We start from the raw sequence: 11,425 nt of genomic DNA on the forward strand, positions 1-11,425 counted from the left end.
TGTTGTATATACAAGAAGTCGTTTTCCTTCTCAATCAAAAAATAATCCAGCACTTTCACTTTTGCCAGATATTGCCATTCTAATTCCATGACAAATACTCAAGTATTAGCCTAACCTACTTTTAACTTGTCTAACACACTAACACTCCTAACTTGCCAGGGAGCTGCAGTGACTCTAGAGCAATTTTCATTGTTTTTTTTTTAACTTGGTCCATGATCTGATTTCACCTTTCAGAAGTCTGTGAAGCTATGGCCCAGACATAAATAGTAAAAATAATGCTCTGGGATTAACTATGCTTACGAACAGTAGGCAAAGGTACTGAATGATCCTTCCTTGGCCTTTGAGCTTGCCAAGTGTGTCTGATTCTCATTGCCAGAAACTTAAGACCTTACTGAAGTTAGCCATGTGTATTCAAAGCCATTTACAGGTACAAGGGCACCTGGGATTCTTCCACTTTTATGGCTTTCATTGTACAACATGAATGTTCATTGTTGTATTTCATGCAAAAGACAGTTTCTGTTCTTCAAACAATCTGATGCTTACAACTAAATTTAAATAGTTGAATATTTACAAATTTTAAGAAAAAGACATGAAACTGTGAGACCTTCTCCCATGGAAAATAAGTAAGCTTCACCAGTATTCCTGCTGGGTCTGTAAGCAAGGTGTACTTGTATACAACAGCTTTATGCTGTGTGAGCCTAAAGTACAGATTCAACAATTATACAGTCAGGATGAGTTAATTTTGGGTGCTGTCATTTTTTGATAGTTGCCTATTCCAAGAAGAGGATTTTGCTTTTGGTTTGATTGTTTTGGTGGATTTTTAAAGCATCATCATCATCGTCATCGTTGTCGTCATCATTTTACATTTTTTTGTTTGTTCATTTTATGTCTTGTATGCTGCCCCCTACCTATTCTCCCCTCACAGGGTCTCTCTCCTTCCCTGAGCTGAATTGGGAACTTTGGGTTGTCCTCCTACCCAGGCACATCAACTCTCTTCAAGTTTAGCACATCTTCTCCCCCTAAGGCCAGGTAGGGACAGGTTTTCACAGTCAACAGCTTACAGATAGTCCCTGCTCCACATGTTGGGGGACCCACAAGGAGACTAAGCTTTACATTTGCTAGAAATTGTGCTGTAGGTCATGCTGCAGCTTCTGCAGGATTTTTAGATGTTAATTCAGCCTTTGACAGCTCCAAGTGGTGCTGCTTAGTTGATTCTGTAGCTCTTCCTGTGGACTTCCTATCTCCTCCAGGTCATGGAATCTCTCCCCCATTTCTTCCATACAAGCCCTTGATTGATTCATAAGGTCCAATTTTTGGCTGTGGCTCTACATAGTCTGTTTCAGTCAGCTGCTCGGTGGAGCCCCTCAGAGGGCAGTTATGATAGGTTCCTGTCTGGATATTCCACATAGCATCTGGCGTTTTTCAAGGCAGAGAGAGCTTTGGGCTGGGAAGTGGAGTGCAGATCTATGATTGCAAGTCATGGTGTGGACTAGAAGTCAGGAGAGGCAATTTGAACAGACCATAGGTTTGTTTCATTGCTATAGCAACTAAGACACTGCTTCATTGATTCTAGTCTTAGGGAAGAAAACACAAGGTCCTGCACATAGGTTCCACATTTAATCCAAGATTCTGGGGAGATAGAAGTTTGGGAGTCTTTTATGTAACATGCTTTCAACCAATGATTCTCAGCCATCCTAATACTGTAACACTAATATATTTCCTTATGGTTTGGTAATTATTAACCATTACATCATTTTGGTGCTTTCTCACAATTAAAATTTTGCTATTGGCAAGAATTATAAAGAAAAATGGAGAGAATATATGACATGGAAGATATATGATATGTGAACCCCTAATGGATTATGACTCCCAAGTTGAGAATCACTAGTCTAAACTGCTAATTTTAAACAAAAATGCTCTTCATATTCTTTCTAAAGTGTACATTGACCATTACTTTTTTATTTTCATTTAAAAAAAGGACTTTATTGCAAACATTGAAGGAAGTTTACTTACTTCTGACTTATATGAGAATTGACTTCGCATCCCAGATGAAGGAACTCTGGTTGGAAAAATCAATGCCATCCAAAGGTAATGATACAGAGAGCACTTGGGGGAACTGTACCAATATAGAAGCAGTGTTTTTGTAAGGTACATACGCTTGTGTTTACAGTATTATAAGCTGGAGTGATGTCCCATGCCAAGAGGTTTCCTTAGCACAGACATGTATTGTCACTTTTTAAACACGTTCATTTCTCAAACTAGAGTGTTGAACCATGTCTGTAATCCCACCTGGCAGTCTTCTCCTTTATAACTGTCACAGTTTAGAAGACAGCTTATGCAACACCTTGTGTGCAGGTCAGCGTAGAGTATTCGTTTAGTTCCTGTGTGAAACAAATTAAAAGAAGGAGGTGTGTATAATACCTGTGGATTATTTGCATCCTACAATTATTACCATGTTACTGTGAATATACCACATGCTAAATATATGTCATTGATTAGAACATGAAGCTATTACTGAATACTTCTTTCTCAGATATAACTATCTCGAACACTCTAGGTCAGGTATAGCTTTGACTTCTTTGAATCTTTTTTCTGTGCAATACTCCAGAGAATGATTTTGTGTGTAACAGGAGCATTGAGCTCCACATGCTACCCAGGTACCATGCATCTCTGTCTTGCTGTAGTGAAACTTTTATAATCGCATTGTGTGAGGTCACTAGAGTGCTTTCTGCTCCTTATGTTCTAGAGTGTCACAAGAATGTTACATGGATTTATACTACATTAGATATTAAATGTGTCTCCACTCCATGGTGCTTGGAAAGATGGATTGATGTTTAATAACACTAGATGTTTTCAGACACAGAACACACATGGTCTGCAACAATCTCATTCATTGTAATGCCAATATCCTGACACCTTCCTCTGGCTTCTGTAGGAAGCAGTCAAATATCTAATACATAGAAAATCATTCATACTTTTAAAATGTTCCCATGATTTTATACAGTAAAATGATTCGCAGAAAATATTTTATGTAGTACTCTAGCTGTATACCAAACCTCTTTGAATTTTGGTTATACTATGAGTTGGTCTACAAAACATTTGCCGTGTTTTCTTCATAGTTAGTTTTGTCACTAACATTAGTTTTCAGATAGTCTAAAATAAAATTATCCCTTTTCTTTATTTAGACTTCTACTGAAAATTCCTCAGGCAAACTTTATCCTTCTAAAGGATCTCATTTGCATATTAGTCATAATAAGAGACTCATCCACGAATAATTTAGACACTAACAGGTTATCTATCCAGATAGCTCCTTATGTTTTGTGGGATCAGACTACAAAGTATGCATGGTTCAGGAGTGATGTATCAAGAAAGGTAAGGGGATCTGACTTTTGCCTTTGGGAACAAAATTCTCAGTGTAATGCAGGAAGTAGGAACACTTTGGAAAGATCATTTCTGTAAAAGGAAACCCTAGGGTTCCGTTTTCTGGAGTGGAGTGGAATATATATTGATCTGTTTCAGGAAGATTTGGGAAGAAAGATGGTAAATGTAGTTTAAAATAAGCGAATCATTTCAGTCTTTCTTTTGTTCTTTCTTCATTGATATTGATTTTGGCCAACAGAATGTTTCACATATAATGGTAGTCAAAGAAGACTAGAGTGCTTTCTGCTCCTTATGTTCTAGAGTGTCACAAGAATGTTACATGGATTTATACTACATTAGATATTAAATGTGTCTCCACTCCATGGTGCTTGGGAAGATGGATTGATGTTTAATAACACTAGATAATCCTATTTACCCAGGTTTTGCTTGTTGGTTTTTTTTTTCATTCCAGCCCTCTTTATGGAGTATATAATAGTTCTGTTTCACAGTAATTAGACTAAAATATTATTAATTATTCACATCAAGTGAAATAACGGTCACATAAAAGTACATATCATATATATGTATATATATTGCATATGTGTGTGTGCATATTTGTGTGTGTGTGTGTGTATGGAGGTGACAAATTGGTGTTTATTATTTTGTATACTTTCAATTACTTTACCACTAATGTATTCAGGTGCAGTTTTAAGTTCCTCAGGTCTCAAGGACCTCGACATCAAACCAGATACACTCAAACTAATAGAAGAAAAAGTAGGGAAGCATCTTGAACACATGGGCACTGGAGAAAATTTCGTGAACAAAACACCAATGGCTTATGCTCTAAGATCCAGAATCAACAAATGGGATCTCATAAAACTGCAAAGCATCTGTAAGGCAAAGGACACTGTGGTTAGGACAAAATGGCAACCAACAGATTGGGAAAACATCTTTACCAATCCTACAACAGATAGAGGGTTTATATCCAAAAAATACAAAGAACTCAAGAAGTTAGACCGCAGGGAGACAAACAACCCTATTAAAAAATGGGGTTCAGCATGAAGAAGAATGCAGATCGATTCATCCTTATCACCCTGTACAAAGCTTAAGTCCAAGTGGATCAAGGACCTCCACATCAAACCAGACACACTCAAACTAATAGAAGAAAAACTAGGGAAGCATCTGGAACACATGGGCACTGGAAAAAATTTCCTGAACAAAACACCAATGGCTTACGCTCTAAGATCAAGAATCAACAAATGGGATCTCATAAAACTGCAAAGCTTCTGTAAGGCAAAGGACACTGTGGTTAGGACAAAACAGCAACCAACAGATTGGGAAAAGATCTTTACCAATCCTACAACAGATAGAGGCCTTATATCCAAAATATACAAAGAACTCAAGAAGTTAGACCACAGGGAAACAAATAACCCTATTAAAATGGGGTTCAGAGCTAAACAAAGAATTCACAGCTGAGGAATGCCGAATGGCTGAGAAACACCTAAAGAAATGTTCAACATCTTTAGTCATAAGGGAAATGCAAATCAAAACAACCCTGAGATTTCACCTCACACCAGTGAGAATGGCTAAGATCAAAAACTCAGGTGACAGCAGATGCTGGCGAGGATGTGGAGAAAGAGAAACACTCCTCCATTGTTGGTGGGATTGCAGACTGGTAAAACCATTCTGGAAATCAGTCTGGAGGTTCCTCAGAAAATTGGACATTGAACTGCCTGAGGATCCAGCTATACCTCTCTTGGGCATATACCCAAAAGATGCCTCAACATATAAAAGAGACACGTGCTCCACTATATTCATTGCAGCCTTATTTATAATAGCCAGAAACTGGAAAGAACCCAGATGCCCTTCAACAGAGGAATGGATACAGAAAATGTGGTACATCTACACAATGGAATATTACTCAGCTATCAAAAACAACGAGTTTATGAAATTCGTAGGCAAATGGTTGGAACTGGAAAATATCATCCTGAGTGAGCTAACCCAATCACAGAAAGACATACATGGTATGCACTCATTGATAAGTGGCTATTAGCCCAAATGCTTGAATTACCCTAGATCCCTAGAACAAACGAAACTCAAGACGGATGATCAAAATGTGAATGCTTCACTCCTTCTTTAAATGAGGAAAAAGAATACCCTTGGCAGGGAAGGGAGAGGCAAAGATTAAAACAGAGACTGAAGGAACACCCATTCAGAGCCTGCCCCACATGTGGCCCATACCTATACAGCCACCCAATTAGACAAGATGGATGAAGTAAAGAAGTGCAGACCGACAGGAGCCGGATGTAGATCGCTCCTGAGAGACACAGCCAGAATACAGCAAATACAGAGGCGAATGCCAGCAGCAAACCACTGAACTGAGAATAGGACCCCCGTTGAAGGAATCAGAGAAAGAACTGGAAGAGCTTGAAGGGGCTCGAGACCCCATATGTACAACAATGTCAAGGAACCAGAGCTTCCAGGGACTAAGCCACTACCTAAAGACTATACATGGACTGACCCTGGACTCTGACCTCATAGGTAGCAATGAATATCCCAGTAAGAGCACCAGTGGAAGGGGAAGCCCTGGGTCCTGCTAAGACTGAACCCCCAGTGAACTAGACTGTGGGTGGGAGGGCGGCAATGGGGGGAGGGTTGGGAGGGGAACACCCATAAGGAAGGGGAGAAATACTCAAGTTAATAAAAAAAGGGAAAAAAAGAAATACTCTAGTTAATAAAGAAAAAAATCTTTATTCACTAATTTATTTATTCTATATCCTGATTACAGTCCCTTCCTCCAAGTCCCATCTTCACGACCCCTTCTTCCCTCGACTTTCCTTCATCTTAGTAGTGTAGAACTTCCACTAACACCTACTCACTCTCATACATCAATTCACAACAGGAATAAGTGCATCTCCTCCCATTGAAGCTAGACAAAGCAGCCGAGCTAAAAGAAAGCAATCAAGTGGTAGACAATAGAGTCAGAGCTAGCCCACACATTAATACTTAGGGTACATACCTAAGATCAAGCTGCACATCTGCTACATATATGTAGGGGGCCTAGATCCTGCTGCTGGAACATATGTAGGGGGAGGTCCTGCAGATTCAAAGCTGAAGGATCACAATGATTTAAAGGCTACAGCAAGCTAGGATATAAAAGAAGAGGCATGTCTGGGAGGTTCTGGTATTGATGGTGTAGCAAAATCTAGAGGGCTTGAAGCAGACCAGTGACTTATTTCAATGTACATTTGCAAGTAAACCTGTTTGGACAAAAGGGTATAATTTGTGACATAGTATAGCACAACACATCTCACAGACTGCATTTTTTAAAACGATTTTAATGTTTGTTTGATTTTTAATTTAACTTTAAAACTTTATTTAATTTTAATTTTTGAAGGTTTGTGAGGGGAGATTGTTATCAAGAGATAGTTGGAAGGATTGAAAAATAACACGAGAGTTACTTGTGAGCATGATGATAAATTTAAAGAGAAACAAAAACAGACATACATTTTGAAAAGGATAAAAGGCAACAAAAGAGTAAAAAATGAAAGAAAGCAGGGTACATTTTAACTAGTAGTTTCCAGGGATTAAGTCCACAAGAAGGACAAATTAGTGATGTCACACACATGAATGTATTCTCACCCAGGACTCAACTTGGCTTGGACTAGAAACCTACCTTTTATAGGTAATTTCTTATTACCAAGCTCCTGGAAACGTAAAATCCAAGCCTGTATCAAAGTGCATGTCCAAATGAAGCAACAAAATTCAGTTTTCACTCATAATAACTATTAGTGATTCTTCTGTTATGGGCAGTTCTCTTCAAATATATACTTTTGTATGGTCAAGCATGAAAACAAGCAAAACTATTCTGTACAAGCTGCATATAAAATATGACTATCTTGTGCAGGACTGCTCAAACGTAAACTTAGCTGCATGCTGGTAAGAAATATGTGATGAGTAGAGTTGACTTAACCTAAGCCATCATCTCAGAAGAAAAGTAACTTATCAGTGTAGCTCAATTTAGGAAGTGTTATAATTTCTATGATTGCTGTGACAAAACACTGATAAAAAGCAACTTATGGAAGACAGGTTACACTCCATGATATACTTGGAGTTACTAGTTAACTCCTGAGAAATATCAGGGCCTAAACTGAAGCAGGGCAGGAACCTGGATTTAAGAACTGAAGTAGAAAGTGAGTAGGAGTTCTGCGTCTTGCCTTGTACCTCATATCTCTCATTTTCTGACTAATAGCTCAAGGGTGGCACCATCCTGGAGATCTAGGCCCTACAAATTCCAAGGTTATTCAGGACAATATCCCTTAGACTTCTCTATACATTAGGTCAATCTGATGGAGGCACTTTCTCCATTAAACTCCGTTTTCTCACCAACTTCTTTCCTCAGGCACATTTGTTTTGCCTTAATAAAACACTAGGATCTAAAACATTAAATAAAGATTGCACATGGGGGAACCTGTGGCTCCAGCTGTATATGTAGCAGAGGATGGCCTTATTTGGCAACACTAGGGGGGAAGATGCTTAGTCCTAAGGGAGTTTGATGACCCAGGGTTAGGGAATGCTAGGGTGTTGAGGCCAGAGTGTATAGGTGAGGGAGGGAGCACTGTAATAGAGGCAGGGGGAGGAGATACAGGGTTTGTGGAGGTGAACTGTGAAGGGGGATAACGTTTGAAATATAAATAAATAAAATAATCATTAAAAAATAAAACAATATGAACAGGGAAACTTATTCAAGTAAGTGGTTCTTTGGGACTTAGAAATGCTGAGAGAGTATAGCACTTCAATGTCATGACAGAGGAGCATGTCTGCAGAAAGGAAAAAAAACCAGCAAGCTGAAACCTGATGCCTCTTGTCTTGGGAAGCAAAAATGTAGCAGAGAAAGTACACTGAAAATGGACACCTGTATTTTGTAATTCCAAATTATAGGCAATGGCATACTTTCATCAGGAGGGCCAAGGGACTTAAGCCACCAGAAAGTTGTCACAAAGAGGGTATGCCATGCCTGGAACTAGAATGGCATCCCATTCAAAACATCCCAAAAGAAATCCCCAATCCCCCTATCCCCTAAAAATGTCAATGAAAGACAGTCATTAATTAGATTAACTCACAGTGTTTGGCAGCACATCAGGTTTGAAATGCTGCTTTGGTTAAGTAGTTCTTCTATTCTTTGCAGTATGCTTTAAATTTTGACAAGTTTTGGTAAAATGCAGAGAACTTAAGAGTCTCCATTTCAGAAACTTCATATAATGCATTCCTATCTGTGGCAATTGTTATTTTCCACATAGTTTTGGATTTCATTTTTAAATTTCAATTTTGTAAACCATGTGAAATGACAATCTTGTTTTGCCTTCTGTTGTTCCAGATGTCCATTATACAAATCATAATCGACAACTATCATCAAATATTTGGAAATGATGATATATTTAATAAACATATTGACAGAAGATCTGAGGATTTAAAGACTTGTGCAGATTCAATAAACTCTTCTGGCAAATCACCTAGTTGAAAGAATTCCTAGCTGGCCTCAACAAGAAAACATGCGATAATGGTGAAAAATTAAAAATTTCATCCATTGCTCTGCAGGAGGAAGGTCCTACAGGTGATCCAAGATTTATTTAGTCATCAAATGAATGGAAGGATGACATCATTCACTTATTTCATAAATTTGTAAATATGAGAGCAGTTTTGGGCACAAAATGATATTAGAGCATGGAAAAACTTTTTAACCACCACTTTAATTAAATTATACTTAAATTTATGCATATGTATAAACAAACCAATATATATGTATATATAATTTATGTGTATACACACAAACAGACAGACACACACACGCACAAATACTTGTGTACTATATATACCACATGTAAGTATGACAGACTATTTATTCAGCCTTTGTAAGAATCTCACAATATTGCTGCTCTTCATATGGTCTTTAAGTCATAGAGGATTCATGCATATGAAATTATTATTTTTGATAAGATCATTTAGAAACAATGTTTTAATTTATACATCCATTAGAGATTCTGCATGTTTAAGTCCTGTCCCACTGTCAACATGCTTTTTGATTTTAATGCGAAAAAATAATGTTTGTTTAATTTCCTACGAGAGACAATCTTGCCAAATGCTTAGCATTGGCATAAATATTAAAATGCACAGGATCCATTACAAAACCTATGTGAAGAAAGATAAAGAGGCTAAAACGCACCTGATTAATATGGTAGTACCACTCAAATTCCTATACATTGCAAGTAATTATTTGTATAGAGTTAAGAAAATATACTGAAAGATTACTCTTATCTGAAGTGAAGTGAATCTATCATCTGAGAAGGTTTGTCTAATAATGACATTTTATGTTTGATTTAACAGGACAGAACAGAACAACTACCACATATAAGTGGTAGAAGATGACTGAAGATATTATAAGGTCATTCTATTTTAATGTTCCTTTCTACCTTCCACTTAATCATAGCAGAACAATTATTACAACACCCTGCTTCAGCACTCATATGCTATAATAATAAATGGTAAAATAAATAAAAGTGTTATTGCTTACACTCCAATGTGCCTTGTTCATGATTCGCCATAGTCTTTGGAAAGTGGCATTTTTCTGTCTCTGTCTCTACAGCCCAGTTATAGTACTTGCTTTCCCACCTCAGTTTCTAAAGTGCAGCCAAAACTAAGGACATTAAATAATCCCTCAGAATTGTGCCCAGAATTCTGTGCCATACAAAGTTCTATATAAAATTCCATTACCAATCAAATTTAATCATCACACATGATGAAGTTAGAGATGGATCACGGTTGTTAGATTATACAAAATGACCTGAAAAGATCAGTGCTTAAGCAACTGAGATACAGGCTTTGTGACATGAATTTGGGTCAGTGAAACATACTTTAGAACACAAACAAAACTGAGTATTGTTGCACAAGCATCTCTAGACCAGAAGCTTCTACCTGGATGAAGGTGGGAGTTGGAGACAGTAGTTAACAGAAGCTTATTGGCCAGATATTCCTGACATGTTGTTCAGCAATGATCAAAAGAGACCTTATGCCAAAAAAAAAAAAAGAAACTGAGAAAGACCAATACTGGATGCTCTTTTCAAATGTAAATAAACATGCTTTACATTTATACACACACACGCACTCATACACACATATATTCATCCGTATACACTCAGAAATATACAGAAGCATACAGTATATTTGTTTTATCTCTCTGCATGACCTGAGACCTCAGCATGAAATATTCTTTATTCATTGTCGATGTGGAAATGGTCTGTAATACAATATTGAGTTATGCAAATCTTAGAGAAAACCTCCAGTAATATAATTGATAATTTTCATATTTACTCTTTCTTGGTCCCTCCTGAACTCCCAACTATAATAAGTTCAAAATGTTCTCATTTATTAGTATTATTATTTTAAATTTTTAAAAATATTTTTATTAGATATATTTCTTTACTTACATTTCAAAGGTTATCCCCCTTCTAGTTTCCTGTCCATAAGCCCCCATTTCCTCCCCTTCCCCCCACACAGGTATTTCACCTATGCATTATTAACAAATGAATTATAGCACTATAGGCTGACTTTTCTCCCTTCAGTCACTGCAATCTCAAACTCATCAATATTGTTTTATATATGTGTTTATTTATGGATATTTGTATCCTAAAAATATGGATACAACTTGAGTCCATTTTCCTGTGTTTGTGATTTAGTTTCCATGATGTACAGTGTGTATTAGACAATCCATATGCAGGTCATTTCTGTAAAAATTAACCTTCTGACGGTCATCTTTAGATGCCTATAACTTTTGACACATGAATTTTTTCCACTGCTTTACTAGTGCATTGATATTGCTAACATTGTGTTTTTGCACCCATTTTTATGACAGGCAATTTGAAAACAGACTTTGAAGTATGGTGGCTCTTAAAGTACTTGAAATCCCTCTTTTACAATGTTCCCTGAGCTATAGAGAGTTTTCGCTATAATGTACATGTACTCACAGGTGCTGCGTTTTACACAAAGCACTTTGTGTCCAGTTTTTCTT

The 11,425-nt window shown here is 37.3% G+C and overlaps 1 protein-coding gene across 2 annotated transcripts in view; it reads left to right on the top strand.

Annotated features, from left to right (window-relative positions):
- The window catches only part of LOC148006923 (uncharacterized), an 82,427-nt gene extending 72,495 nt beyond the window's left edge, over positions 1-9,932 (top strand). For both annotated transcript variants that reach the window (XR_015645097.1, XR_015645100.1), the window contains 3 exons: positions 1,979-2,088; positions 8,738-8,974; positions 9,745-9,932. The gene's annotated coding sequence lies outside the window, so the exon portion shown is untranslated. The remainder of the gene's footprint in view (positions 1-1,978; positions 2,089-8,737; positions 8,975-9,744) is intronic.
- Positions 9,933-11,425: the final 1,493 nt, after the last annotated feature.

The sequence above is a fragment of the Rattus norvegicus genome, chromosome 1, assembly GCF_021556685.1.
Source record: "Rattus norvegicus strain SHRSP/BbbUtx chromosome 1, alternate assembly SHRSP_T2T, whole genome shotgun sequence".
NCBI lineage: Eukaryota > Metazoa > Chordata > Mammalia > Rodentia > Muridae > Rattus > Rattus norvegicus.